This window comes from Panthera uncia, unplaced genomic scaffold (genome assembly GCF_023721935.1).
Source record: "Panthera uncia isolate 11264 unplaced genomic scaffold, Puncia_PCG_1.0 HiC_scaffold_293, whole genome shotgun sequence".
NCBI classification, from domain to species: domain Eukaryota; kingdom Metazoa; phylum Chordata; class Mammalia; order Carnivora; family Felidae; genus Panthera; species Panthera uncia.
Window position 1 is genome coordinate 61,240 of NW_026059422.1, and position 6,000 is coordinate 67,239.

Genomic DNA, 6,000 nt, shown 5'->3' on the forward strand with positions numbered 1-6,000 from the left:
TTAGGATTGGGTTTATAAATTAGATGTGGGTTTTCCCTTATACACAGTTTTCAAAAATATTATATTTTATACTTCTATTTACTGATATCAAAAACCTCACATACTTAGAAAATTACTTTAGGCAACTTAAGTAAAGCAAATGCAAGAACTTCACTGAAGAATTAATTAATCATAGTCGTGAATAAGAATGTCACATGATCATGACAAGAATTCTTTTAGGGTATAATCATCATATTCAACTAAAGATGCCACATTGAATTTTAAACCTTCTTTAAGGACTGCCTGTATTTCTCTTGATGGTTCATTTGGTCTCTAGTGGTTTCCAACAGATTCAGAAGCAACTGTTGGCTCTTATTGCCAGATTTTGTGGAATCTGAAAAAAACAAGGATCAGGTCTGTATCAAATCCTAGGTTGTTTGAGACTTGAGTTCTCTAAGTGTACTCAGCAGCCCCTTGGGTAAACTGCCAGAAAACACTATGTTGAATTCTGATGAATTTTTAATAGGCTTTTCTAGCTAATGGCTCTCTGAAGAATTAGAAAGGCTTCTAGAGTGTATTTTGTCATATCTTGAGCCCAGATCTGCTACTTTTATTTATAAATATAACAGGAGAATATAAAATAAATCTTGTATTCTCAAAACCTTTATCATAGCAAATAATAAAGATTTGCATTGTTAAACTTCTTTGCAATGTTACAATGATTATTTAGCCAACATCTGATGTTTCAGGTCCTCATTTTCCCTCATTCATAGATTTAAAAATCAAAGCAAAACCTTTAAAAAAAATTAAAGGAGATAAAAATAAATCAGAGAACTTAAATCTTTTCTAGAAATAAAATTGACTAAAAATATTTTCTCATTTCTTGGAGTCTGTTAATTAGCCTTTAGGTTCATATATGTAACAATCTTTTTAATTTCGTGAGCTTTTTTTTTTTTTTAAGTTTATTTATTTTAAGAGAGGGAGAATGCAGAAGCAGAGAGACAGAATCCCAAGCAGGCCCCACGCTGTCAGCTGTCGGCACAGAGCCCAGCACAGGGCTCGATCCCTCGAACGGTGAGATATGACCTCAGTCGAAATCAAGAGTCACATGCTTAACAGATGAGCTACCCAGGCGCCCCTTTCCTAAGCTCTTATTTGCTGGGGACACAAAGAGGACACAAAGAGTTCAGTTCACACAGTCAATATACACAACTGACTTAACATAGTGTGATGAGGCTAAAATGGAGTTATATTTAAGGCACAGTGACAACCCCCAGCCTCAAAAAAAGAGTGACCCTTGCTGAATGGTGTGTGAGGATTATCAGAAGTAAGTATCAAGTAAAACACACTTGAACCGGTGCACAGAGAACGAAGGTGTTAAGGGCAGCACATATGTTACTAAAAAAGCTAGCATATAAAAAATTACAGAGGCCAAGAAAAAATGTGAGGACAGCTAAGCCTGGAAAGGGCAGGCTTGTGTGGAATGCTAAGAAGTGGGGAAGTAACCAGGGAAGTAGAAAATAATTGAAAGGTTTTAAGCAAGACATTGACATAATTAGATCCCTTTGCTTAAGAATCTTTCTGGTATCAGTATTAAGAATGAGTTAAAGGAAGATGAGGTTGAAGGAAGCAAAACTAATTGGACGGATGCTGCAAGGTCTGGAAAAAGAAACCGTGGATGCCTGAACAGAGGGAGAAACCGTGGGAGGTGGGAAAGTGAGGAGGTGTGTTTGGATAACTATTTTGGAGGAGAATGGGGGCAACAATCAGAACCACTAACTTAACCAGGATAGGAAATATTAGAATAGGATAATATTTTGCAGAAAAGAGAAGAAATTCAGTTTAACACCTCAATTTAAGGTTTTTGTATTACATGTAGTGAAACAAAACTAAAACTGTTTTTTTTTTAAGTGGTTTTGAAATTTTTATTGTATTTTATTTTTTTGGTTGTGGAGAATTATTTACCCAAACAGTGTTTCAAATACTCAAGTAGCAAAACAACCTAACTACTGGGTATTTACCATAGAGATATATTTACTTATTAACTTACTAGCTGTCATAACTACAGGAAGTAAAGAGGACTTATTTAAAGAATATTTACAAATAACTTAGTCCCAATTTCCAAGATTCTTCCCCTTTACTAATGTTAGATGAAAATGGTTACAATAAATTAACTGAAATAAGTAAAAATTATTTAAGACTACTTATCACATATTTTGTCGTGTGAGCAAAAATAAACAAAATATCTGAGAACCTGTGAACACTGTAGAAGAAGCTTTAGACCACTACTATGGCCAAAAATATGCATATACAAAAATAATAAAGATAACTTAAATTGTAATGTAATTAAATTTTAAAAATGAAAGCAATGAAAAAAATGATACAGCTAACATACAGCAAAAACTTTAAATTATAGTAAATATTGTTACTAAAAAATTCTATCTCATATGAAGAAATTTCCAACTATAGTAGGAGATATGCACAGAATTTTTAAAACACATACACATTTAACTCTTAATTCAATCTAAATTGTAAATGAAAATATAAGCCTGGGATGTCTTATTGTACCAGAAAGCAAGGAAGCTCTCAGATGAATGGGCCATAACAAACAAAACAAAACGTAACAAAACAACACAGGAATCTCATGAAAAGGCAAAGGGCTACCTCAAAAACCAAATCAGCTGCAACTAACTGAAACACACTGAATCTGTGCTTGCTTCAAGCAGCATATATACCAAAAATCGAAATGATACAAAGAAGATTAGCATGGCCCCCGCACGAGGATGACATGCAAATTCGTGAAATACATTGAATCTACAAAAACCAATGAGGTCAAAATGAGGTTTCAAAAAATACCAAATTGGAAATAAGTGGGGCACCAAGTCTTTATCCTGAAAGAATTAATACACATCCTTCTTTTCCTGTCTGAACTATACTATACTCTGGGATAAACCAAACAACTGGCATTGATGAATTGTTCCTTATAGAAGGATTCCAGGTAACAAATGTAAAAGGAACAGAGTTAGAAAACCACCCATTTGCGACTTGAACAACATAAATTCAGACACTAATTACCAACAGATGAAAGAAACCACTACATAAAGAGATGATCTTTTTAAGTAGGGCTCAGGCTGTTACCTCCTGAATCCCCTGATCAATCTTAGTTAACGTCACTAAAATTGGGGCCAGACTTGATGCAGTGTGAAGCCACAGCACCACCTGTGAAGTATTCTTGCCAAAAAAGCTAAAAATAAATCTAATCAAGCTTCTAAAGCTGACTTCCATTTATAGCAACTATGACAGATATAAGAAAAGTTAGATATTACCCCAAGGAAATAAACAGAGAACTCCAAAATGTTGAACATCTTGCAGGACAACTGATTCAGTTCCTGCAATAAGTCAACTGGAAGAGGAGGATCTGTATATTAAAGAAATTTAAGAGACATAACAACTACACTTAATATGAAGACCTTGATTCCAATAAACCAACTGCAAAACTGACACTTTTCAGACACATGAACAAATTTGAATTTTGACTGGTATTATTAGATAGCACCAACAAACTGCTGTTAATTTTGATAACTGTGATAGTGGCATTGAAGTTATGTAAGGGAAAAATGACCTCTGGTGAACTCAACTTGCTTTCAAATACTTCGGAGAAAAATAAAAAGGTAGATGAAATAAATGTGACAAAATCCAGATACCTCTTAACTCTAGGTAATGAGCACATGAATATTCATTCTGTCTACTTTGTGTACATTTAAATTTTTTCATTTAAATATGGCTGAGTTCGAGCCCTGCACTGGGCTGCCTCTCTGCTGTCAGTGTGGAGCCTGCTTGGGTTCCTTGGTCTCCCTCTCTCTGCTCCTCCCCCACTTGCATGCATGTTCCCTCTCTCCCTCTCTCTCTCTCCCTCTCTCTCAAAAGTAAACATTTAAAAAAAAAAAGACTCTTTAAAAACACCGGAATGGGACATAAAAATATTGCACATCGCCTACAGAGACTATCAACAATGCAAATCCACCCCACTCCAACTATTCCCTTTGCCATGGTCTGGGGACGGGCCCCAAGGTCTGCGTTTTTAACAATACCTCAGGAGTGTCTCAGGAGATCCTTTTTTTTTTTTTTTTTAATATTTATTTATTTTTGAGAGAGACAAAAGACAGAATGCTAGTGGGTTAGGAGCAGACAGAGAGGGAGACACAGAATCCGAAGTAGGCTCCAGGCTCTGAGCTGTCAGCACAGAGCCCGACATGGGGCTCGAACTCATGAGCTGTGAGATCATGACCTGAGCTGGAGTTGGACGCTCAACCAACTGAGCCACCCAGGCGCCCCTGTCTCAGGCGATTCTTGCAAGTGGTCCTGAAATCACACTTCGAGAAATATTAACATAGAAGAATGAACTCCTAGGGGCACCTGGGTGGTTCAGTGCATTAAGGGTATGACTCCTGATTTTAGCTTAGGCCATGATCTCACGGTTCATGAGTTTGAGCCTGACACGTGGGGCCTGTTTGGATTCTCTCTCTCTCTCTCTCTCTCTCTCTCTCTGCCCTCCCCCACTCACGCTCTCGCTCTCCCTCTCATGTCCTAAATATATCTGGACCAGTTAAGGGGGGATTGATAGAAGATCTACAACCTAAGCTGACTTTTGAAAACTGAATGAAAATCGTCTGAGTGAATCAAAGAGAAGGGCAATCTAGAAGGAATACTACAGGTAACACAAAGAGATATCAGAGTATGTATTGCAGGTTAGGAAATGTCAAGCAGTTTTGTATGATTAGAATATTAGGAAGCATGGGGAGGTGGTAAGAACTGAGGTGGGCAAGAGATAGAAAATAAAAGATTTCTGTAGGCCATGCTAAAAAAAATTAAACTACACTTAATATATTTGGTGTTAAGGGAAATTTTATTCTACATTCTAAACAATTCAGTTATGGGACTTTGGAAACAAACCATAGTGCCTTGAGGACTATTTTTGTCTTAAAAAGGGTCTTGGTAAAAAGACCTTTTTGTAAAAAGACGAGATATCACTATCACAAGGTTACCTTCAACTAGGTTCCCTACCCTGTCCACTACCTAAAATGAGGCTTAAAAATAGGCACTAAAGTCAAATGTTCTTAAGTAGAATGACAAAAATAAAACAATATGCCCATGTTGCCATTATGTACCTAAAGTATGTGCCTATGTACATACTATGAAATACATGTATTTCCTAGTTCAGTCCACTGAGAGGACCTAAAGGTACATATACCTTAGTAACAATGAGCACATCCAGTGCCCTGGTCCTGGTTTCCAACACCATTCTCCAAAAGAGAAAGCAGGGTTCCTTGGCAACATGCCTGATTCTAGGTCAGAGAAGGGAATAAACAAATTGAGCCTAAAGCACGCTGTAGTGCTAGAAAGTAAAGAAGTGTTGGGACGTCTGGGTGTCTCAGTCGGTTGAGTGTCCGACTTCAGCTCAGGTCACGATCTCATGGTTTGTGAGTTCTAGCCCCGCGTCGGGCTCTGTGCTGACAGCTCAGAGCCTGGAGCCTGCTTCTGAGTCTGCGTCTCCCTCTCTCTCTGTCCCTCCCCCACTCATACTCTGTCTCTGTCTCAGAAATAAACATTAAAAAAAAAAAAATTAAAAAAAAAAAGAAGTGCTCAAAAAACAAAAGGGTAGGGTATGTAAAAAAAAAAAATCATAGGGGGGAGTGGGAGGAGCAGAAAAGAATGAAAGGGAAAGCAATACAGAAGCCAACATTAAAGAGCTCCCAATGGTTAAAGCTAGAACAATTTGAGCAAGAAAATAAGTAATATAGTACTGGATTATAACCCAAACCCAGAGTACAAAATAAACATCTATGCGGCCATACTGATACAGATAGATATATGAAACATAAATATGTATTTATGTTCTAAATAGAGATTGTCTCTTTCCATATATATATATATATATATATATATATATGGAACACACACACACATATATGAAACACACACACACACACACACACACACACACCCCTATAAAATTACGCC

The 6,000-nt window shown here is 36.9% G+C and overlaps 1 non-coding gene across 1 annotated transcript; it reads left to right on the plus strand.

Moving 5' to 3' along the window:
* The first annotated feature begins 2,692 nt into the window (after positions 1-2,692).
* On the plus strand, positions 2,693-2,797 carry LOC125917915 (U6 spliceosomal RNA). Its single transcript, XR_007456330.1, has one exon. It is a non-coding gene; the product is annotated as a U6 spliceosomal RNA (small nuclear RNA).
* Positions 2,798-6,000: the final 3,203 nt, after the last annotated feature.